Below are 24,998 nucleotides of genomic sequence, written 5' to 3' on the forward strand. Positions count from 1 at the left end.
ATATATATATATATATATATATATATAATTTATATGAATTTTAAATAATATATGCATTAGAATGTCAAGTTAAAGATAAAATACTTTAAAATAAAATATAACTATAAATATCAGAAAAATATTTAATCTGTTTATGTAAAAATAGTGAAAGAAAACAATGTTGTGAAGACAAGTGTCAATTCCGTACAAATTTCAAAAAGAAATAAGAATTTCAATTCAATTTTTTTTGTATCGAGCATTTGAATTCAAATTTAAGTTAAATTGTTCAACTTTAGCAAAATTATACTTCCTTATTTTTTTATTATTTCAATTTGAATTCAAATAGGGATGTGAATTTTAAAATTTTAATTTTGTAGTTTTAATTGAAAATAGAAATATTATATGGATTAGGAAGATAACATTAAAATAAAAAATTCAATTTCTTTTGCCAATAACTGAAATTTTTTTTTAAAGAAAAGGTGATTTTAATATCACTTCCTATGTGTACATAATTTACATAAATTTCATAGTGTAAAAAATTACATTTTATCCCTATTTTTTTCATTACAATAATCCCTTAAAATTTATACCTTTTAGACACATTAAAGAGTATCTCGGATACATCCTGACATAAATCGATACATAATATGCAGTTTGGATACATAAAAAAGTTACTCGAATGCATAATATGTAGCTCGATTACATTAAAAACTAGCTCTAATAATTTATACAATAAATTTTATGCATAATATGTAGCTTAGATACATTAAATGCAAAATTTGATACATTAATATGTAGCTTGGATACATTAAATATATAAGGAGAGAAATAAGAAATTTTAGAGGTTTTTAGAAATATAAAGGGATATTAAAAATTAGGGAAACATAAGATATATAATTCAGTAATTTTTCTTTAATAATATTCAATAACAATCAATTTATCAATTTATATTAAGAAATAATTCTTATTGCATATTTGAATAATATATGACATTATTTAATGATTTGTAAATTGATTATACATGTTTTTGTTATAGAAAAATACAAATACATTAAATTAATTAGACATAACTTCTATATTTTTACAACTTCTATTTATTTAAATTGTACTTAAAACTTTCAAATTAAGATCTTTTAAAATTGAATTCATGGAAAGATTGACATTTCTAATTAAGCTAGCTCGATAAATACATTGTTCAATAGAAGAGGTGTGATTTGTATAAAATGAATTCTGACAGAGTTATAATTTTTTCATGAAAATTTTTTTTAACTATTAAGTTAATTATTGCAAAAACTTTTTACTTCTCAAAATATATTATTTATTGTTAGTATATTTGTCACGACCGGAGAGCATCCCCTAGTCGTGACTAGCGTCGTCGTCCTTCAAAGGACTCAGACAATCCCTTAGCGTTCGTCATAACATGTCATCAGTTGAAATGCAACAAATTTTAAAACTTTTACATATACTTAGACTTCTCATGTAGAAGCTTACTTAGGCTTTTCATATAGCAACAAGATAACATACATACGATATATTAAAACTTGTCTCATATAAAAACATCAAAAGAGTACGAGTCTTTTACTTAGCCAATACAAAGTCAATATGCCATATAGGCCTTAATATAATAGAATACAAATGATAAAAGGAATTAAAAAGTATCTCTTCAAAACTACTTAGTGCTTCATAAGCTAAAATAATGACAAGATAGCATCTCCGAACATGAGGACCTACTAACACTTGGAGAAAGAGTTCCAAGCTTCTTCAATCAACCTTCTTAATCTTCAATTGCCGGATCCTACATTTGTAGTATTATAAAGTAAGGGTTTATGCCACATGTACTAAGTATGGGTATATGCACATAACATTTAAGGACATGCATGAAAAAACCCATTTCGTTAGAAAGCATGCAATAAGTCATTTGAAAACCTTTAATGCACATATAACAAAGCATATATAAGTAAGGATCACAACAACATAAAGTATGGTCATAACCAAAGGCATAATCATCATTCATTCATATTAACAATTTCATGTTCAATCGTTCATATCAACACAACATACAAAACACTTACCAATGATCCCATCGCAACCCTACAAGTGCAATGACCACGTGAAGCCCCATAACCCCAAATAATCAAGTAAACAAGATAGGACACCATAAGAAATGCTTTGCTTCATACAACTTACATCATAAGTATTCATCATCACATGTAGCAACGTAGACCATTTCATGTTCATTAGCATAGACAATATCATATGAGAGCAACATCATATTTTATAAGCATTATACATTTCATAATTCATATTAAAGAGAACAATATCCTAGGAATTTCCTTAGAGTCAACTTGTGCAATGTTTAGGTAGAGTCTCATACCCTACCTATACTAAATAGACTACTTGAGTCACCCTAGTCAATGTCCATTTCTTGTCTTTCATTTTAATTGAGGGAACAATCGCCTTAACCAACATAAATCATGTGAGCTAAACATGGAATTTGGCTTCATGAAACCCCATACCGAAAAAAGTGGTCTACCGGCCAAAATAGAACCAAAACTAGGAGATATATTAAAGACCCATAGTTCCACATTACTGGGCAAACTCTATCTGATGAGAGTCATTGTGAACCTACATTCCAACTTGGGAAGGGACACCTCTTTGTCATTGCTGCTAAGCAAAAGTCCCTTTGTCAATAACCTTTATGTCATCATTAATTCATAAATCTTATCATATGTCATAGGAGATTAACTCCTTGTATAAACATGATCATAAGCTCTTTAAGTTTAGATGATAATTTCCTTTTATCACAACCTTCATTTGAGAGTTTAACATATCATAATCATAGTGTGTAAGGCATACAACATAAACGACATCAACTTGAATTATCATATCGTTACCATGATCCCACATTTAACATGTTTTTATCCCAATGTATATACATAGAAACATCATACATACTTCAATTGCATAGAAACATCATTTATAGGCTGACATAAATATAATAGAGTAATCTCAACCTTTGAGGACTTACGTAATGCTTCCATGAACTTCATCAAGAACTTACGTTCAATTTACAACAATCATCAAACCACACAGTGAAATACTCAATAACATAGCCATTCCATCAAATTTAGTCATACACATGACCAATTCATAGTTAGGGTTAAGGGAAAGGGTTCATTTATGAGTTCATTCAACTATAGCTCCAATCCCTGAGTCCTCATGATATTAAGTAATATACATAACATAATCAAATTTATTATTTACAGAGGGAATATGAATCACACGAAAATCAAACATTACAAATAAATTATCCAACAATACATAATTACCCATAGCTAACCATTACTTTTCATCATTAGACATAAATCTTTAGTTAGAAAGAAAACTCGTTTATAGAGTAAAACCCTCGGAATTGAATTCTTGAAAATCATCTTCGAAAGGACCTCTTGGGGAAATAAATCCCAAGAGTGAAAACCACATACCTTATTTACGAATTTTCCACGAATTTCGAATGAAAATCTTGAAGTCTTCATCTTCTTCCTTAAGCTTTCTTGTTCTTCAATGGAGTTTGAAAAGAGAGAGTTCTTGAGAGAGATGAAAGGGATTTGTTTAATCTAATTTGAAGTGCGTGAAAGTGGTCTAAAACTAACCTAAAATCATTATAAACTCGTCGCCCAAAATACTCAAAGACCCCTCACTTAAATGGGTCTTTTTGTGAAGTTAAATTGACTTAAAAACGACGCGGACGAATCTGGGAAGTGGTTGTGAGTCACGGGTGAAACTTCATATTTTATTTTTAAATTTTGGGTTGAGGTGGTTAGCCTCGTGGAGGCTCCACGTCGCGAGGAAACTTTTTTTCCTCCACATGATGTTTGCGCCTCGCGTAGCAGTTCTCAAATTCCTGGCTGCGTGCAGGCTACTTTTGCAGCCTGCTCGCCCATGTTCAGGTCCTCCTCAAAGACCCTTCGGGCGATCCTTGGGGAGTAGTTACCAGACTTTTGGACCCTTTGTACTACATACTACCTATTTAAAGTATTTTTCGAACTTTTGGATTTCATTTGACACTCCCAAACCTTCACAAAACATAGGGACGTCTCCTAGTTCACTAAGCTACTTTCCGAACATCAAGGTCTTTCTTTGTCGTTTTGTCTATAACCTTTACAAATTGAGTTCATTACATTAATATAGGTCTGGAAACATCATTTTAAACATTTTTCAATAGGCTTAGCTTTAGTCTAAGTCATGGAATTTTCGAAGTGTTACAGTATACCCCCATTAGAAACATCCGTCTCCAAATGACACTAAATCTTTTGGAGGGTAAGGATAGACTCAATACTAGCAGCCCAATCAACAACAACATATAATCATAACATTGAACATAGCAACTCCATTAATGATGCACAACATATAAGAGGTCCACATTTCAGAACACATTATTAGGAACTACCTCGTCAACATCAACATGCGCTCAAAATACATCAAAGATTTCCCATGCTATCATTCTTCTCAAGACAACAACAAAATGGCAAAATCTTAAGAAGATACATGCACACATTTCATATAAGTGCAAGAATCGAGTATGAAGTCATTTTCATAAAACTCAAATTGGTACAACTTTTACCAGAACATGCACCTAATTAGAAAACAAATCAATTTCATATTTATTTATTATTTGCCTTATTAAGCGGAATGTCTAACCTCAATGAGCAAAAATATGAGGGTAGCGGGACTTCATTTCGACTTTCGCTTCCCATGTTGCACCCTCAACAATATGGTTCCTCCATAGGACTTTTACCGAGGCAATCTCTTTGTTCCTCAACTGCTTGACGTTGCGATCTAGGATCTCAACCAGAACCTCTTTATAGGAGAGGTTCTCATCCACCTTAAACCCTCAATAGGAAGAATAGACACAAGGTTGCCTATGCATTTATTGAGCATAAAAACATGAAACACCGGATGAACCGAAGCTAGTTCATTAGGTAGTTTCAGCTCATAGGCAACCTTTCCAACTCGTTGTAGAACCTAATAAGGACCAGCATATGGGGACTTACTTTCCCCCTTCTTAAGAAACCTCATCACCCCTTTCATAGGTGAAATATTCAAAAAGACATACATGATCACCTAGTAAAACTCAAGATCTCTTCTTCTATTGTCGGCATAAGACTTTTGCCGACCGTAGGTTATCTTTAATTTATCTCTTATAACAAGAACTTTCTCTATAGGCTCATAGATAATCTAGTTACCAAAGAGAGAGGACTCACCAACCTCAAACCATCCAACTAGAGACCTACATCTTCTACAATAAAGAGCTTCAAAAGGTGTCATGGTGATGCTCGAATGGTGATTATTATTGTAGGAGAACTCAATCAACGGTAGGTGATCATTCTAATTTCCCTTAAAATCAATAACACATGCTCTTAACATATCTTCAAAGGTCTGAATGGTACGTTCCACTTCACATAATCATCATAATAATATAATTTAATGTTACCCACTAGATTGGGATCACAATCAAGCATTACCCGGTCTTTTGGATTCACAATTGAGAAAAACTAGGGGGACTTCATGGATGGAAGAATATATGAATAAATAAGATTCATGTGCCTTAGTTTAGAGCCTTAAAGCCTTCTTGAATCCTTGGTGAAATTCGTCCTAAGAGCAGCCAACAATTTCTCTTCTTCTTCTATGGTGTTCTTGAGAGAGTTTTGGAGGGGGAGAGGTTTTGATTTGGAATATAATGTCTAAATGTCTCTCTTATTGTTTAAATACTCATAAAATGACTAAAAACACCTAAAATAAAACTGCCCATGCATTTATTTGGAACACGGAGTACTTGACCTCTCGTAGGTCTTATACTAGCCCTTCAACATCATTCATTACATATATACGAAAAGTAGCACGGAATTAAAACTTTTATTCAAAAACATAAAGCAGAATCATTTCATAAAACTTCTAATATATGTCTCAAAAACCATCTATGACAACATGAGTACAAAGGTCTTGGATCACAACCCATAAAAGTCTAAACATAGAACGAACAAAAAAGATAACATAGTGGTGGTGTCCTCGGATGCTATGAGGACTCACAAATATTCACTCCTTGGAAGCCTTCGAAACCCTTCATATCAACTCAATATCCTCAAGAACCTACATTAAATTAAAATGTAGGCAAAATATGCATTAGTACGAAATGTACCCAAGTATGGAAACTATCATACCAAAGATAAGATATCTCAAAGGGTTAGTCAATAATAGATATAATCATAAGAGATAATATCATAACATAACATGAATATCATAATCATAATAAAGCATTATAAATCATATAAGAGTTCATACTTAACTCATTGTCCTTTTAACTAAAATGACCTACTTCACAAGCCACCTTCAATTATACTTTTGCAAGGCTCAGGCAGCTTCTCATACTACAACCAAAACTAAGTAGCTCTCTTTGGTCATTCTTCATCATAATCTACTTCTATAATCAAGACATAGATTGATCATAATATATGCGCACTATGCCCCTAGGCCACCTCAAATCACACTTCTACAATGCATGTGAAGCATCCCATTCTACCTCACACACTAAGCATATCTTGAATTCACCCTATTCCCTTTCGTTTAATTTTAGAAGTCTCTAGTAGACCTATATCATATATACAAGTAACTATAATCTTAAGTCAATTATGTCATGGAATGTAACCATAACCACTATCCAATCAAAACATACATCTCATAGAGTTCTTGTCATAGGTAGCTTCAAGTTATACTTGTGCCATGAATGGGTACCATCCACACTAAGTACTTCTCTAGACTAACCTAATACAAGACAACTAAGGAAGGAAACACCTCTCCAAATCATCATGCAATCAATAATAAGGATGAAACCTAATCATAGGGGAGAATGAATCCTCCACTGTAAGCTATCACGAGATACTATCTCAAGCAATTTCATGAAATGCACCTTGTATGTTGTAACGACCCTTTGGGTCGTTTCATGTGTTAAAACCTTTTGTTTCATAAAATATTTTCCGATATATTTTAAGTGGATATTTTGGACTATTCGGAATTATAATTATGAAATTAGTATGAAAGTTTTTAATAGTTATTCAGTTGGTGGTTAAGAAAAGTAACATTAGAAGTAAGATGGATCACTTTTACTATTTTTATAATTGGTTATATTATAATTAGGGTAGAAAATAACATACTCTTTAGAAGGAAAGTAGGGGAAGAGAAGAACGAAGAGAAACGCAGCGAAAGATCAAACCTGTGCACATTGTTTTGCTGGTACGGTTCTTTATTTAAGAAAATTTTAACTACCTAACTTTAAATGAATGTAATACTTATGTAGTGTAAAATATATAATACGGACAGTTGTATAAAGTGGGTTGATTAGTGTTTGTGAGTATATATGTTTGAATGGTGGAAAAAAAAGGAATATAAAGAATTGAGAGGTTGATTTGCTGTAATGTTAGGGATTGGTCAGTAAATTAAGAGAAAAAAATATAGTTGTTATATGTATGGTACGGTTGGAATGTTGGAAAAATGTGAATGCATGGGGCAATGAATTGCCCTACCACTGGCCAGTGATTTTAGGCAACAAATAGGGGTGGAGTAATATCCACACTGAACATTAGAAATACTTAGTCGATTAATTATTCATGGTACACCTTTAATTTTTCAGAATATGATAGTTATTTAAATATCACATTATAATTTAAGTTTAACTGATTGAGATAGGTAATTAAATATAAGGTGTAGTATATTATATGAATTACATTAAAGTTATGCTAATGGGAGGAAATAGAACTTACCCTTAAGTTTGAACTTTAGGAAATTGATTATAGAATTTGGTGAATTCATGGGTATAGGCTAGACACAGAATAATCGGAGTGTTTATGGTCTTGTTAACTTACACCTTATGTATATATATATATACTTGATAGATTGGAAGGGTTCGGAGGAAATAAAGAAAGGAAAAGCATTGGAGAAGTAGTTGCTTGACTTCGGTTCTTCGGTGGAGGTAGGTTATGGTTTATTTCTATGTGATAGATAAACTCTAAATAGCGATCGATATGTATTAAGTGATATTCTAAAGTCTCCTATGTACTTCATTGTGAGGTTGTAGGTTTTGATTGTGTGGTTTGTGGTTGGCCTAAAATTATGATACTGTTGAATTTCTAATCTTGAACCCTCTCTATTAAAATGACGCCTTGAATAAAGAAGGCTTGATGAAATGAAATAATGAGATAATTGGATCAGAGTGTCACGTTCCGACACGGTATAATTGGATCGGAGACGTTCCGACACGGTATTATAGGATCGGTGTGTCACGTTCCGACACGATATATGGGATCGGAGTGTCACGTTCCGACACAACAACATTTTGTGAAAGGAATCTTGAAGTAACTTAATATACTTAATCTCAAATAAACTATTTTCCAAATGAGTATGGTGTGGAGGCATGAGTCCTCATAGGGGTGCTTGATGTTGGTGTACCTATTATGGTGTTGTTGTCAATGGTTCATTTGTTTGTTGCTTGCCACCTGTTAAGTATTGTAGTTGATTTTGTACTATTATTCAATATATATTGGGTTCTATTTTGAGTTGGCTGATGATACCTACTAAGTACGTGTTTCTTGTACTGACCCCTACTTGTATTTTCTTCTCTGTTCTTTTATGGAGTGCAGCAAGTGTACCATCGACTTCGACTCGCCCTTAACTCTAGCCAGTCTCCAGCACATCAGAGTTTAGGGTGAGCTATTAATTCTAACTCGTGCTAGATTCTCTCATTCACGTCTTGATGCCTTTGAATTTCGGACATGGACCATGTTTTTTCTTATTTTGGTTTTCTTAAATACTCTTAGACTTGGTAATTTGAAAATAGATGTCCTTGTCGTGATGACTATCAGATTTTGGGATGATAAGTATTAAACTTTAGAAACTTATTTAAATTGGTTGCTTAATAAGTTTTGGAGCTTCCGCATTATTTGTATTATTTATAGTTGAACTACTGGTATATGTTGGGTTTAGATGTGTTGGTTCGCCCACCTAAGGAGGTAAGTCTGGGTGCCACTCACGACTCATTTTGGGTCGTGACAAACTTGGTATCAGAGCATTAGATTCGTTGATCTCATCACACAAGGACAGATCTGGTAGAGTCTTGCGGAACGGTATGGGGACGCCTTTACTTCTCTTTGAGAGGCTATAAGACTTTAGGAAAACTCCATTCTTTCTTTCTTTCATTCTATTACTTGGATCCAATTGGTATCTATCTAGGTGATACAAATTGGTATCTAACCTTCTCACTCTATTTCGCAGATGGTTAGAACTAGAGCAACAACTGTGCTAACACCAATCATTGGGGCTGTAACTCGTGGAGGATCAGTGGCAAGAGGCCGTAGTAGGGGTCACAGGAGGACGCCCACTAGAGGCATAGGACAAACATCTGGTTCAGCTAGGAATAGAGCAGTGACTCCTCCGCCGACTGATGAGGTAATGAGAGAGGGTAAAGAAGGGGAAAATGAGCAGGTTCAGGATAAGAAAGTACCACCCCAGCCTACCCCAGAGATGATTAATCAGGTTCTTACTTATCTTAGCGGGTTCTCTAATCAGGGCCAGACACCTCCAGTGTTTTCTGCGTCACCACCTCAGGTTCAGGGAGTACAACATGCAGCTGTTGTGTCTCCCCGCATGGATGTATCATTGGAAGTAGGCACGTTTCCTCGATTGACTACAGGGTCTATAATGACAGGTGATCAGCATGAACTTTTCATTAAGTTCTTAAAGTTAAAACCTCCAGTCTTCAAGGGTGCTCATTCTGAAGATTCCTATGATTTTCTTGTTGACTGTCATGAGTTGCTACATAAGATGGACATAGTAGAACGATTCGGTGTTGAGTTTGTGACCTACCAGTTTCAGGGGGATGCCAAAATGTGGTGGCGGTCGTATGTTGAGTGTCAACCAGCAAGGGCACCACCTATGACTTGGGCATCATATTCTAGCTTATTTATGGAGAAGTATATACCACGGACTTTGAGGGATAGGAGGAGAGATGAGTTCCTAAGCCTAGAGCAAGGAAGGATGTCTGATGCTGCTTATGAGGCCAAATTTCGTGCACTATCCATGTATGCCACTCAGCTTTGTTTCAGTCCACAAGAGCGGATTCGCCGCTTTGTGAAAGGATTGAGGTCATATTTGCATATTCCAGCCTTACAGGTAGCTGCTGCATCAAAATCCTTTCAGTAAGTGGTTGATTTTGTGATAGAGGTAGAGGAGGTGAAGCTAGACGACTTCACCACAACATCGACATTTAAGAAGTTTCGTAAGGGAAGATAGTTTAGTGGTTCATACTCCAGAGGGCAGATTTAAGGAGGTTATCCAGCCCGTCCTATTCAGTTTTCATTGCAGGCTTCAGTTGGGGGTCCGTCGCAGACCAGTCAGCCTTTTTCTGAGTTTGGAGGTTATCTCCAGACTTCCTCATTTTCACAGAGACCTATACTTTACTCCAGGACTTGTTATGGATGTGGAGAGGCTGGACATATTAGGAAATATTGTCCAAAACAGAGTTACAGATTCCCAGTAGTTAGAGGTAGAGGTGGTCATTGTAGAGGCCGCCATTCTGGAGGACGTGGTGGCCAAGGTAATGGTGGTCACCAGTTCAGTTGGGGTGGCGGGCAAGTTGGAACTACTGCAGTGCAGCTTGGTAGGGGCAATGGATAGACAGGTGATAGGGCCCATTGTTATGCTTTCCTCGGGAGATCTGAAGCAGAGACATCTGATGTTGTTATCACAGGTACTCTTTTGGTCTGTGATTGCATGGATTCTGTATTGTTTGATCCTGGATCCACATTTTCATATGTATCTTCCTCATTTGCTACTGGCCTTGATTTATATTGTGATTTGCTTGACATGCCTATTCGTGTCTCTACTCCTGTGGGTGAGTCTGTGATAGTTGAGAAAGTGTATAGGTCTTGCCTTGTGACTTTTGTGGGGAGCAATACTTATGTAGATTTGATTATTCTAGAGATGGTTGAATTTGTTTTAATTCTGATACTTATGTAGATTTGATTATTCTAGAGATGGTTGATTTTGTTTTAATTCTGGGTATGACTTGGCTTTCTCCAAATTTTGCAATCTTAGATTGTAATGCTAAAATTGTGACATTGGACAAGCCTGGGACAGATCTGCTAGTGTGGGTGAGTGACTATATTTCCACTCCAGTCCGTATTATCTCTTGTCTTCGTGCTAAGAGGATGGTGAGTAAGGATTGTTTAGCTTTCTTGGCACATCTCAGGGATGATACTTCCAAAGTCTGTTTTGATAGTCCGTGAGTTTCTCGATGTGTTTCCTGCAGACCTTCCTCGTATGCCACCGGATAGGGATATTGATTTTTGTATTGATCTGGAGCCAGGTACTCGCCCCATTTCCATTCCCCCTTATAGAATGGCTCCAGCTGAGTTAAGAGAGTTAAATCCCCAACTTCAAGAGTTGTTAGGTAAAGGTTTTATTAGACCCAGTGCATCCCCTTGGGATTCTCCTGTCTTATTTGTGAATAAGAAAGATGGAAGTTTTCAGATGTGCATAGACTACAAGCATCTAAATAAGGTAACTATTAAGAACAAGTATCCCATTCCTCGCATTGATGATTTGTTCGATCAGTTACAAGGTGCTTGTGTCTTCTCTAAAGTTGATTTGAGATCCGGTTATCATCAATTGAAAACACGGGCAACAGATGTGCCAAAGACTGCTTTTCGAACCAGGTATGGACATTATGAATTCTTAGTAATGTCTTTTGGTCTTACGAATGCCCCTGCTGCTTTTATGGGCCTGATGAACGGGATTTTTAAGCCATATCTGGACCTCTTTGTTATTGTATTTATTGATGATATACTGATATACTCAAAGAGCAGGAAAGAACATGAGGAGCATTTGAGAATTGTATTGGAGTTGTTAAGGGAGAAAAGACTTTATGCCAAATTCTCCAAGTGTGAGTTTTGGCTCGATTCAGTGTCCTTCTTGGGGCACGTGGTTTCTAAGGATTGAGTGATGGTGGATCTTTCTAAGATTGAAGCAGTGAAGAGTTGGGTAAGACCTACTAATGTTTCAGAGGTAAGGATCTTTGTTGGTTTAGCTAGCTACTACCGTCGATTCGTCAAGAGATTTTCTTCTATTGCTTCGCAGCTGACAAATTTGACTAAGCAGAATGTTCCATTTGTATGGTCGGATGAATTTGAAGAAAGCTTCCAGAAACTCAAGACCTTGTTGACTACTGCACCAATTCTTACCTTGCCAGTGGAAGGTAAGAATTTTATTGTTTATTGTGATGCATCTTATTCTGGTTTGGGAGCAGTGCTAATGTAGGAGAGGAATGTAATTGCTTATGCTTCAAGGCAATTGAAAGTGCATGAACGTAACTATCCGACCAATGATTTGGAGTTGGCTGCAGTTGTATTTGCATTAAAGCAATGTAGACATTATCTATATGGGGTCAAGTGTGAAGTTTATACAGATCATCGTATTTTACAATATGTCTTTACTCAAAAAGATTTGAATTTGAGGCAGAGGAGGTGGATGGAACTATTGAAAGACTATGATATTACTATTTTGTATCACCCAGGAAAAGCTAATGTTGTGGCAGATGCTTTAAGTAGAAAAGCAGGGAGCATGGGTAGTTTAGTACACTTAAGGTTTCTAGACGCCCATTGGTTAGATAGGTTCAGACTCTGGCTAATGACTTTATGAGGCTGGAAGTACTAGAGAAAAGAGGATTTTTGGCCTCTGTGGAGGCAAGATCTTCTTTTCTTGACAAGATTAAGGGAAAGCAGTTTGCTGATGAGAAGCTGAGTCGAATTTGAGATATGGTAGTGCGAGGAGAGGCTAAGAAGGCAGTAATTGATGAGGAAGGCATCTTGAGAATTAAGGGAAGGGTATGTGTGCCCCATGTTGATGATTTGACTCACACTATTCTTGCAGAGGCTCATAGTTCAAGGTATTCTATACATCCTGGTGCAACCAAGATGTATCGTGATCTAAGGCAACATTATTGGTCAAGTAGAATGAAGCATGACATTGTTGATTTTGTTGCGCAATGACCGAATTGTCAGCAGGTAAAGTATTCACACCAGGGGCCTAGGGGGACACTTCAGAGAATGCCCATTCCTGAATGGAAGTGGGAATGAATTGCAATGGATTTCGTAGTCGGCCTTCCAAAGACATTGGGTAAGTTTGATTCTATTTGGGTAATTATTGACAGGTTAACTAAGTCTGTTCACTTCATTCCGGTTAAGATGACTTACAATGCCGAGAAGTTAGCCAAACATTATGTCTCTGAGGTTTTTCGATTGCATGGAGTTCCACTTTCCATCATATCAGATAGAGGAACGCAATTTACTTCTATGTTTTGGAGGACATTACATGCTGAATTAGGTACTAGACTGGATCTTAGTACTGCATTTCACCCTCAGACTGATGGTCAGTCTGAGCGAACGATTCAGGTGTTGGAGGATATGCTTCGTGCATGTGTGATAGAATTTGGTGGTCATTGGGATAAATTTGTACCTTTAGCAGAGTTTTCATACAACAATAGCTATCACTCGAGTATTGATATGGCGCCATTTGAGGCATTGTATGGGAGGAGATGTAGGTCCTCCATTGGTTGGTTTGATGCATTTGAGGTTAGACCTTGGGGTACTGATCTTCTGAGGGAATCATTAGAGAAAGTGAAATTTATTCAAGAAAAGCTTTTAGCAGCTCAGAGCAGGCAGAAGGAATATGCAGATCGAAAGGTTAGAGACTTTGATTTTATGGAGGGTGAACAAGTCTTGCTGAAGGTTTCACCCATGAAAGGTGTGATGCGGTTTGGTAAGTGAGGCAAGCTTAGTCCGAGGTATATTTGTCCATTTGAAGTTCTGAAGCGCGTGGGGGAGGTGGCCTATGAATTGGCATTGCCTCCAGGGTTGTCAGGAGTGCACCCGATATTTCATGTATCTATGCTAAAAAAAATATTATGGTGATGGAAACTACATCATTCGTTGGGATTCGATTCTGCTTGATGAGAATTTATCTTATGAGGAGGAGCCTATAGCTATTCTAGATAGGGAGGTCCACAAGTTAAGGTCAAAGGAGATTGCATCTATCAAGGTTCAATGGAAGAATCGGCCAGTCGAAGAGTCCACTTGGGAGAGTGAGGCTGATATGCGTAAAAGATATCCACAAATTTTTACCAATTGAGGTACCTTTCCTTACTCTCACTTTCTTTTGATCGTTCAAGGACGAACGATGGGTAAATTGGTTTCTATTGTAACGACCCAATGTAACGACCCTTTGGGTCGTTTCATTTGTTAAAACCTTATGTTTCATAAAATATTTTCCGATATATTTTAAGTGGATATTTTGGACTATTCGGAATTATAATTAAAAAATTAGTGGGGAAGTTTTTAATAGTTATTTAGTTCGTGGTTAAGAAAAGTAACATTACAAGTAAGATGGATCACTTTTACTATTTTTATAATTGGTTATATTATAATTAGGGTAGAAAGTAACATACTCTTTAGAAGGAAAGAAGGGGAAGAGAAGAACGAAGAGAAAGGCAGCGAAAGATCAAACATGTGCACATTGTTTTGCTGGTACGGTTCTTTATTTAAGAAAACTTTAACTACCTAATTTTAAATGAATGTAATACTTATGTAGTGTAAATAATATAATACGGGCAGTTGTATAAAGTGGGTTGATTAGTGTTTGTATGTATATATGTTTGAATGGTGGAAAAAAAAAGGAATACAAAGAATTGAAAGGTTGATTTGTTGTAATGTTAGGGATTGGTCAGTAAATTAAGAAAAAAAATACAGTTTTTATATGTATGGTACGGTTGGAATGTTGGAAAATTGTGAATGCATGGGGCAATGAATTGCCCTACCACTGGCCAGTGATTTAAGGCAACAAATAGGGGTGGAGTAATATCCACACTGAACATTAGAAATATTTAGTCGATTAATTATTCATGGTACACCTTTAATTTTTCAGAATTGGATAGTTATTTAAATATCACATTATAATTTAAGTTTAACTGATTGAGATAGGTAATTAAATATAAGGTGTAGTATATTATATGAATTACATTAAAGTTATGCAAATGGGAGGAAATAGAACTTACCCTTAAGTTTGAACTTTAGGAAATTGATTATAGATTTAGGTGAATTGATGGGTATAGGCTAGACACAGAATAATCGGAATGTTTATGGTCTTGTTAATTTACACCTTATGTATATATATACTTGATAGGTTGGAAGGGTTCAGAGGCAATAAGGAAAGGAAAAGCATTGGAGAAGTAGTTGCTTCACTTTTGTTCTTCGGTGGAGGTAGGTTATGGTTTATTTCTATGTGATAGATAAACTCTAAATAGCGGATCGATATGTATTGAGTGATATTGTAAAGTCTCCTATGTACTTCATTGTGTGGTTGTAGGTTTTGATTGTGTGGTTTGTGGTTGGCCTAAAATTATGAGACTTTTGAATTTCTAATCTAGAACCCTCTCTATTAAAATGACGCCTTGAATAAAGAAGGCTTGATGAAATGAAATAATGACATAATTGGATCGGAGTGTCACGTTCCGACACGGTATTATCGGATCGGAGTGTCACGTTCCTACACGGTATTATAGGATCGAAGTGTCACGTTCCGACACGATATATGGGATCGGAGTGTCACGTTCCGATACAACAACATTTTGTGAAAGGAATCTTGAAGTAACTTAATATACTTAATCTCAAAGAACCTATTTTCAAAATGAGTATGGTGTGGAGGCATGAGTCCTCATATGGGTGCTTGATGTTGTGATTGATGGTGTACCTATTATGGTGTTGTTGTCAATGATTCATTTGTTTGTTACTTGCCACCTGTTAAGTATTGTAGTTGATTTTATATTATTATTCAATATATATTGGTTTCTATTTTGAGTTGGCCGATGATACCTACAAAGTACGTGTTCCTTGTACTGACCCCTACTTGTATTTTCTTCTCTGTTCTTTTGTGGAGTGCAGCAAGTGTACCACCGACTTCGACTCGCCCTCAACTCCAGCCAGTCTCCAGCACATCAGAGTTCAGGGTGAGCTATTAATTCTAGCTCGTGCTAGATTCTCTCATTCACGTCTTGATGCCTTTGAATTTTGGACATGGACCATCTTTTTGCTTATTTTGGTTTTCTTAAACACTCTTAGACTTGGTAATTTGAAAATAAATGTTCTTGTCATGATGACAATCAGATTTTGGGATGATAAGTATTAAACTTTAGAAATTTATTTAAATTGGTTGCTTAATAAGTTTTGGAGCTTCCGCATTATTTATAGTTGAACTACTGGGATATGTTGGGGTTTAGATGTGTTAGTTCTCCCACCTAAGGAGGTAAGTCTGGGTGCCATTCACGACTCATTTTGGGTCGTGACATATGCATATAAAGCTATCAAGAACTACACCTTGTATGCAAGTCAATTTAACATTAAAAGAGTATATGTCTTTCCTCTAAAGCTCTCATGAAATGGTTTGGGCCTAACCAAGTAAATCTCTCATCAAGGCACTCCAGTCATGCTACTTCAAGGTATTCTTAGGAGAGATTCATTATTTAATCCCAAGCTATCATGAGAACCACCATCCCAAACCTACCATGATCAAACATCCTAGCAATACATGACCAAGCTAAACATGAGAGAGCTTACTTCCTTCATCCCAAACTATCATGATATTCATCACCTCAAGTTATCATGAGACCTACCATCTCAATCTAATACACCTTGGTCTTATCTTACCAAGTCAAATCAACAAGAAGAGGCTTTCAATACAACTTCAAGCTATTCTAGTTCATCATAGCTTGATTCTTTTTAGGTTATTAGGTCAACATAGAATCTATATATGTGAGAGAACTTGCTTCCCATTGCTTGTTCATGTCTAAGTGTAAACGAGAAAAAAAACGTCATCACAATCCCTTCAGAATGACTTTATCCCCAAAGCCCTAGCATCAATGGCATACAATCCCTAAAAGTCGATTACTTCCCTCAACTCATCATGATCCATGTTCAATTTCAAGTTAATATAATTTGATAATAAGAAGGTAAATCTAGGCATTCATGATCACATAGGTTATATTCTAACTTTACGAGTCAATATCATCCTAGATCATATTCGTCCTAAGAGCATCCCCCAATTTCTCTTATTGTTTAAATACTCATAAAATACCTAAAACCACCTAAAATAATCGTCCATGCATTTATTTGGACGTGGGATGAATTTTCGTTCACCCCTTCAGTTGGCAGCGTGTTGCAGGAACATTGTAGGTGCAAACGATGCCTGCAGTCGACGGACCGTCGATTGAATGATGGTGCAATCCTGTAGGTCTGTCCATGATGACATAGACCATGCATTTTGGAGTCTTATATACCACACCTAAGTGTGGGGAGATTTCCCCCATTGACGGGGCGTAGAACCATGAACGGGGCATCGAGACAGACGTCAAATGACACTGCAAATTACAATGCACTTTCTACTTTTGGGTCCTCCTCAAGGACGCTTAGGGTGGTCCTTGGGGAGTCTTTTCCAGACGATCCTACCCCAAATACATCTTTCTATATGTTATGAATTGTTTCTATAAATTTTACCCCCAAACACTACTCAAAACCTCATGAAATACTAAGGCACGCAAACAAGTCTCAAGGCTAAATTTTGAACGTCTTGTTCGTTCTTGGATGTTTCAATTCCAAACCCTTCCAAAATCCATATACTTCCTATTAAAACTATAATTAGTCGTTTAATAACTTATAAGCTCATGACACACATGTTAGGCTATATCTTGACATAATTCGTTTTGGGGGCATTAGAAAGCCTGATTTATGTTCTCACCCCAAGTGGTGTAGTGGGTTTGGGGAGTTTAGACCCAGTCTGCTCGAATCATATGAGACCTTCAGTGGTTCTGGTAAGGTTGTTAGTGATAAAGTGTTGCTTAATGAGGACCTGCTAAGTTTAAAAGCACTGGTAATTTGATGGTTGCTTTTAAATTGTGAATGTCTCAATTCAGTTCATATGTTTTGATCATGTTGATATTAGTTGGGTTTACTCGTAAATGAGGGACAGTATGTTGAATAATAGGATTTATAGTTGAGGGTGATATTGGGGTTGACCAAGGGTCTATGAGGAATCCAAATATCCTTATCCCTTTCTATATATGCCTATTCAACTCTTAAACAAAGATCTCCTTTTTGGTTTGCTTCATGTTTTTAAGCCATGTATGATTATGAGTTTTCATGGTCTCCTTATGTTATGCATGATCTAGTTGGATTCTTGTTTGAATGAGAAAAAATGAGTTTTCATGAATTATGTTACTCATGTTGATATGCATTTAGTTTGAATTCTCTATATGCTTCATCAGGTGAATTGTTGAACCTGCCCAAATGTTCTTTTGACAGAGTTGCATTATTTCCTAATGATGCTATAATGAGCATGATGTAATTTGGAAAAAGAAGTTTCTCCAATGAAATGAGAAATGTACAGTATAGCAAGTTCTCAAGGATTGACAGTTGTTTGTTAGGTTTAGCAAGTAAAAATTTTTGTTGAAGCCTGTTGCATTTATTGGACAAATTTTTGTAGGTGAATTTATTCAAATTTATCCTAATAAGATTGTACCAGATAAGAACTGGCCTAGAACTCTTTCTCCCTCAAATATTCAGAGTTTCTTAAGTTCGGCATGTTGTTATAGAAGGTTTGTAGAAGGATTTTCCTATATTGCTTCACCTTTTATTACTTTGACTCCATAAAGGTGAAATTTCAAAGGTCTGGGGATTTTGAAAATATTTTTCAAGACCTGAAGACTTGACCCACAACATCATCAATTTTGACTTTCCTAGAAGGTTTTGATGAATTTATGGTGTATTGTGATGCTTCCATAATCAGTCTTACTCGTGTTTTTATCAAACATGATAAGGTAATGGTATACACGTAAAGACAACTTAAATTTCATTAAAAAAATACCTGACCCATGATTTGAAGTTGGCAGCGGTGAATATTACTTTGAATATTTAGAGAGACTACCTCTGTTGGTGTTCATGTGGATGTGTTCATCAATCATAAGCGTTTACAATATCTATTTTAAAAAGTATTTTAATATTCTCTTAAGAAGGTGATTTGAGTTATTGAAGTGTTATGATATGAGTTTTATTTACCATCTAGGTAAGGCAAATGTGGTTGTTGATACTCTTAATTGATTATCTATGTGTAGCATTTCTCATATTAATGATGATAAAAGGAGTTTGTTCATTTTTTATGTGCAAAGAATAGCTCGTTTTGTGTTCATTTTGACTAATTTTGAATATAGTAGTTTCATTTTTCAAAATGGTTTGGAATTGTCTCTTGTGTATAATGTTTAGGCAAAGCAAGGTAATGATCTTACTTTAGTGGAGCTGAAAAAAGAGGTGCTTGAAAAAAACCATTTAGATTTTCTCCCAAGGGAGGATGATGTGTTTCGTTTCCAAGGTCTTTTGTGTTTTTTAGATGTTGAGGAGTTGATGCAACAGATTTTATCCGAAGCTCACAATTCTCAATTTTCTATTCACCTAGGAGCTACCACGATTTATCATGTCTAATGAAAGTTTATTAGTAAAATGAATTGAACAAGGATATTGCATAATATATGGCTAAGTATTTGAATTTCCAATAAGTGAAGGTTGAGCATAAGAAGCCGAGAGATAAGAATTGAGATATTAGCATCCTTGCTTGAAAATGAGAATATTTGAATATGGATTTCATTAGAGTTTTATCCCTCACCCGATAGCATTCCATTTGGGTTGTTATGGACCAATTGATGAAGTTGACACATTTCATTTCCATGAAGACTTCTTATTCAGCAAAGGAATATGCTAACATTTATATTCGAGATATAGTCAAGATGCATGGTGTGCCCTTATCCATCATATCAAACCGAGGTACACAAGTTAAGCTTGGCATGATTTTCCATTTGAAGAACGATGGTCCGGCCGAGCGGACTATTTACACTTCATAAGATATGTTGAGCACTTGTTTGATTTACTTTTAAGATAATTACGATGATCATTTGTCTTTGGTTGAGTTTGCTTATAATAACAGTTTACACTTCATTATTCAGGTAATTCTATTATAGGCTCTAAATAGTAGAAAGTGTAGGTCTCTTATCGGATGGTGTGAAGTTGGTGAGGTTGCTTTGATTGGGTCTGAGTTAGTTTATGAGGATGTGGAGAATGTTTGTCTTATTAGAGATAGATTGAGGACGACTCAAAGTCGACAGATTTCCTTTGCTGATATGAGAAGAAGAGATCTTGAATTTGTCGTTGATGATTGAGTTTACTTGAAAATTTCCACTTATGAATGGTATGATGATGTTTGGAAAGAAAGGAAGCTTAGTTCCATTGAGTTTACTTGAAAGTTTCAACTTATGAATGGTATGATGATGTTTGGAAAGAAAGGAAGCTTAGTTCCCATTATTTAGGTCAATGTCAGATTTTGAGGTATTTCGCCTGTGTGGTGTATGAGTTGGATTTTCTTTGAGATTTGGCATCGATCCATCCGGTATTTCATGTTCCCTTGTTGAAAAGTGTATTGGTAATCCTACTTCAGTTGTTTTTTTAGACAATGTTGATGTGAAAGAAAGTCTTTCTTATGAAGAAGTTCTATTTGAGATTCTAGACCATCAAGTCCTGAAGTTGAGAAATAAAGAGGTTGCTTTCGTGAAAACTTTTTGGAGGAATCAATTAGTTAAGAGTGTACCTGGGAGGCCGAAGCTGGTATGATGTCCAAGTACCTACATTTCTTTTTCCTCTGCTTCAATTTCAACCTGAGGTATTAGCTTGTATCATGTACTCTTTCAACATGTGTTTCACGTATTCTCATGTTTCTATATGTATGCATATTTCATAAAAAGTCACTCAATTAAAAGTAGAAAGCCTCTCACCTTTGTTTTAAAACACAAGTCACTCAACTATAAATTTTACGTCAAAAGGCACTCAACTGCATATTTTTCACTTAGTCACTTAATTATGGATATTTTACTTAAAAAATCACTTGATTAATTTAAATAAGTTTTTCATTAGATGTATTAAAATAAAAATTTGTTCTAAGCTAAAATTATAAGAAATAAAAAGGTACTCATTTAAACAATTTCGGTATCATGCTAAGATAAATGTACATCGCATAAATATTTTAGTTAGTAAAATTTAATTTAGTTTTACAAAAATTTATATTATTTATAACTATTTAACTGGAAGCATTGCAGAATATTATGCAATATCAGCTTTGACATCATAATATATATTATATAGAATATAAGTTATAGAAAGAAATATGACTTCATGATTTTTTTTGTTCACTCCGTTAGTTTGCCGTTAATTTATTTCTATACTATAACTGGTAAACTGGAAACATATCAGAATATTATGACAATATTAGTTTGACATCATAAAATCATAAAATGACTTTATGATTTTAGTTTAATGTTAGAGGTAAATATATATTTCACTTATATAATCTTAGTGGGTTGAATAAATAAGATGATTTAAACAGATATATTTTGTTTCTTAAATATTTAACCTAAAACAAAAAAAAAAGATATTTCAATAATTAGGTGACTTTGTAAGTGAAATATTTATAATTGAGTGACTTTCTAAGATAAAGGACTCTTATTTGAATGACTTTCTAAGATAAAAATCCTTAGTTGAGTAACCATTTTGAAATATTATCTTGACTTCTCTTATGGGGATAAAATATCAAAGACCAACCTCCATTTATGAACTGCTCTCGATTTGAAGTGGGCGGTGAAAGGGCCTGAATTTCGATCATCTCAAAACCTTCTGCATAAAATATTCATATCATATAACATGCATACCCATCTCAGGTGGCAAATAGTCTAGAGTGCCGCACATAGTCCGCCTTCGATTAAAGGTATGCACTGACCACCCAAAGTCTGCCATTTTTGGGGGGTGCGGAATTTATCATACGTTCATCGTAAATTATTATATATATATTGTAGAGTAAAATATATTTTATTATAAATTTCTTCTGATAATTATTTTAATTTAATTATTTCTTTAAGATTGTTTATTATATATTCTATATATGAAATATCTTGGGTTCTTTGATACATATATAAATTCTTTTGTATTAAGTAATTTAATAACCTTATTTTTTTTCATGGTTTCTATCCAATATTTTAAATATTCATAGTTCATTTTAATCTGAATCTATTTCTAAATCATATATATCTATTCTTTCTATATCTAATTCTTGTAAATCTATTTCATACCACTTTTGATTTAATATATCTTCTAAATCATACTCAAATTTTTTTTCCCATATAACTCTTTTTATGTCATCAATTTCTATATCTTTAAGTAGATATAAAATCAAAGTTTTATAGCTTTTTATTTCATCATACATTGTAATCATGTTTATTTATTTATGCAGGTTTGTTTTCAATTATTCCTTCCTATCATATCATAATTCAATTAAATTCATATTAGTTTATTATAAACTAGAGTATCGTTATCATGTTTTCCGGTCACTACTAGCATCGTACTTTAGCGCATAATTACTGCTTATCAGCGCCTCAACCTTGTGTACTCCCCTAACGGCATCCCTCGCCTACCGGTTTCCACTGTGGGATGACATAGTCTAGCAGTTTTCTCCCTGTTTCCCGTTTACTAGCAAACTAGAATTCAAGATTCAAATATTTCTAGCATATAATAACTAACATAAATTTAATTAATCATATATATGATATTCAGGAATATATGAAATTAGTTCTGCATATCTATTAAACAATATACCTTTGCCTCTTGATTTGTCATGCTATCTAAAATATCTGATTTGATTTCCGATTTCTCCATATATTTAGCTTAGTTTATATCTTTGGTTGAGAGAGTTTTTTGTATTTTGAGAGAGTTTATTAACTTAAACTTTTGTTTGGCATTGCCACTTCTACCAGGACCGGAATGATTATCCCTGCCTGATGGGTCTACATCCATCCCTGAATGTCGTCGGGTACTGTTAACTTCCCCGCCATTCTTGTAACTGTCACCTGTGCCTGCCTTTCATTTACAATTTGGCAATCTATTTATACTAAATTCTAAGCCTGCACATAAGTGCGCCTACTGTATACTTTACTACCACTACTATTTACTTTATGACTTAAAATAAAAACTTTACAAACAGCCGCTATACATTGGCTAATAAAAAGTAAAATCTTATCTACAAAGGAATCTTATCTTTGAAAAATCTTATCTTTGCTTTTACATTTCAACAATTCTTATCTCTTTGTCGGCCATCTTCTTTATGTCTTTTTCTTCTTTTGTCTTGTCATCATAGTTTTCTTATCTTATCTTGCTTATCTCTTCCGTTTTTACTCCAAATCAACATCTGGTATAACATTATCTTCTCCATTACATTTGGAACATCTGTGATCTGGGTATTTGTGTCCGATAAGTTTAAAATATCTGATTAATAAGTCTTCTATAAATTCTTTCTTTAATGCTCTTGTTGTAGGTTGTTCCTCCGGCTTTAATAATGATAAAATACATCGCTGGACTTCATCCATATCTGCTCTTCTTAATTCTCTTGAGTTTTAATATATCATAACTTGGTATCTTGCATAGTAACTCTAAATAGCATTGCCGTTTAAATAATTGTTAGCTAGTTCTTGTATAATTGTTGATATACCAATTATCCTTTTATTTGCATAAAAGTTTGGTATTTCTATCTTCGGTATTTCAGCCTGTTTTTCTATATCTTCTGGTATTATCATATCCTTGGTCAAACCTATCTTTATAACTTGAATTGATGACTTGATTTCTTCATATAATATCTCAGCTGGCGCTGTATAAGACTTAATATAAAATAAATTTCCTTTGGTAACTCTTTTGTATATGGCGAACGCTTTGTATAATTCTGGTATTCCACTTATTTCTTCTCCATCATATGTGTATACGCTACTTAGTAATCCATAACTGTAACATGTTTTAACTAAGTTTGAACTAGTTTTAGGTTGTGCAATCAATCTATTATATCCTTGTAGTTTTTGGGTTATATAATCCTCATTTGGGTTTTTGGTTTGTGTGGATCTGGGTTTAAATTTAAAAATGTTTGGATCTTATATATGTTTTCAATATACGATTGTGTGATGTAATTGTATCTCTTTTTATCACTTTGTATACTAACTGCGTATGTAGAGGTTTGTGGTTCTGTGGGTATTTGTTTTTGTGTATTTTGGGTAAATGGTTTTATAAATAACTGGTTTAAATTTGTATTTCGTGGTTTTTCACTAACTTTTCTGCTTGTACTTGCAGCTGTATTTAAACAAACATTATGGGTTTTAGGGAGTTTCCCATCGTCTCCTTTTATCTCTGGAATTTTACCGTCTTCCGATCGACGTAGCTCCGCATTTTTATAGTCATGCTGCTGACTTATATTAGCTTTAGACTTCAGGTTATCTTCATTAGTCTTTAGCTTTTGTATCTCATTGTCCATACTGTCCACTTTAGTACAAAGTGTAGTAATGGCTTTGAGTAGCTCTTTAATTGTATCTTCGTTTTTGTTCTCAGTCTGAGTAGTTTTGTCTTGATAAGTAGTCTGCAACACCATTCTTATTAGTCTTTATTACTTCAATTGTAAATGTAAAGTTTAATATATTCAATATCAATCTTCTAATTTCTTTCGTTGTTACTGAATCTTGTATTTTTCTGGTTAACCACCATTTTACTTGTGTATTATCCGTTCTTACAATAAATTTTTATATACAATATATGGTTCAAATGCTAATAAACATTTATATACTGAAAATAATTCTTTCCTATTTATTTCCCATTTTATTTCCGTATTTGTATATGTGCCTGAATAATATCTACAGTGATATTCTATATTATTATTATTATATTTATATTTTAATACTCCGCCATAACTTTTCTCACTTGCATCAGTTTCTACTATATAAACAAATTTTTTATCTTCATCCGGAA

General features: G+C 34.6%; 2 long non-coding RNA genes across 2 annotated transcripts; one reads left to right on the plus strand and one right to left on the minus strand.

The window, feature by feature from the left end:
* Nucleotides 1–5,873: 5,873 nt before the first annotated feature.
* On the minus strand, nucleotides 5,874–22,002 carry LOC107024658. Its single transcript, XR_001457380.2, has 3 exons — nucleotides 21,768–22,002; nucleotides 20,761–20,827; nucleotides 5,874–6,126 (listed from the first exon to the last, which is right to left on the minus strand). It is a non-coding gene; the product is annotated as an uncharacterized LOC107024658 (long non-coding RNA).
* LOC114077881 lies at nucleotides 21,794–24,697 on the plus strand. Its single transcript, XR_003579225.1, has 3 exons — nucleotides 21,794–21,930; nucleotides 22,973–23,028; nucleotides 24,330–24,697. It is a non-coding gene; the product is annotated as an uncharacterized LOC114077881 (long non-coding RNA).
* The last annotated feature ends 301 nt before the right edge of the window (nucleotides 24,698–24,998 follow it).

The sequence above is a fragment of the Solanum pennellii genome, chromosome 7 (assembly GCF_001406875.1).
Source record: "Solanum pennellii chromosome 7, SPENNV200".
Classification (NCBI taxonomy): domain Eukaryota; kingdom Viridiplantae; phylum Streptophyta; class Magnoliopsida; order Solanales; family Solanaceae; genus Solanum; species Solanum pennellii.